Raw genomic sequence first — 1,147 nt, 5'->3', positions numbered from 1 at the left:
TTTTTTTTTTACTTATAGCATACAATGACAATAGTCTTAAAACTGACAGTTTAACAACTAATTAATCATCACCCCAAACAACACAGCTATTAAAAACCTGTTAGATGAGTATGAAAATCTATAATGAAAGGAAACCTACTGATGTCAGCAGCACAGTATTCGATGAAGGAGCCCGAGAAAGATCCACATCCTGCCAGAAAACATCTGAATTCAATATTTGAATTTCAGCTTTTCAGACAACATTTTTTGTAAATAAGATTGCTGTTTAAAAAGGTGACTCTGCTAAACACTAGTTTTACTTTATTCAAATGTTTAAATGTACTTTCAAGTTCTAAAAACAAACAAACAATCGAACAGAGATAAATACCGATGCGGATCCTATAGTCCGATATCAGTTCCAGAGACCAGGTAATAGCATTGCCATACTTCTCTTTTGCAATGTCCTATATAAAATAAATACACATTTTTCTTTAAAAAAATGTCTTGAAGTATATTCAGTATAGCAAATGTTTACTAATGGCAGGAATATGAAAATAGTAAGTACGCAATCAGAAAAAGCTAAATCAAAAGCAAGTCGAAGAGACTTTACCACCAATTTTTCATATTCTTCACAATCAAAAGGTTTTAGGGTTCGCAGAGATACAGAAAACCTATGGGTAAAAAAAAAAAAGAGTGAAGATGTTAAGACAGATCAAATTTACTATGTGGTGTACTATATGCACAAATATATATATTCTATATACACCATAGACTGTATAAAAACAATACACACACATATACACACTAAAAACAAGTGATATTAAGACTGATGAATTCTTACCCTTTTCTAATTCTCTTTTGGTCGATTAGGTAACAATCAATAAATACAATGCTGGCTTTTTTGTTCTTGCGATTCACACTTTTAACCTGTGGCACAGATGAGCAACTTGTCATCAACTACAGTCTAAAATCAAGAGTTACAAACTGCACAACATTAGGGGTGGGAGAAAAAAATGGATTCTCCGATGCATCGCGATTCTCTCTTCAATGATTCTGAGCTTGGTTTTTTTCCCCCGCAAATGGCACGTGTGCGCGCTAGAGATGCGGCGGGCTTCATTGCACTGAATTTGCGCTGTGAGACACGTGCGCATTGCTTGACAGTGTGTGC

The 1,147-nt window shown here is 34.6% G+C and overlaps 1 long non-coding RNA gene across 1 annotated transcript; it reads right to left on the bottom strand.

Annotated features, from left to right (window-relative positions):
* Positions 1-137: 137 nt before the first annotated feature.
* On the bottom strand, positions 138-907 carry LOC107736038 (uncharacterized). The gene is made up of 4 exons (XR_001639573.1): positions 821-907; positions 590-650; positions 368-443; positions 138-190 (listed from the first exon to the last, which is right to left on the bottom strand). It is a non-coding gene; the product is annotated as an uncharacterized LOC107736038 (long non-coding RNA).
* Between the last annotated feature and the right edge of the window lie 240 nt (positions 908-1,147).

The sequence above is a fragment of the Sinocyclocheilus rhinocerous genome, unplaced genomic scaffold, assembly GCF_001515625.1.
Source record: "Sinocyclocheilus rhinocerous isolate Xijiao unplaced genomic scaffold, SAMN03320098_v1.1 C36449911, whole genome shotgun sequence".
Taxonomy (NCBI): domain Eukaryota; kingdom Metazoa; phylum Chordata; class Actinopteri; order Cypriniformes; family Cyprinidae; genus Sinocyclocheilus; species Sinocyclocheilus rhinocerous.
This window is presented reverse-complemented; position numbering and strand designations above follow the sequence as displayed.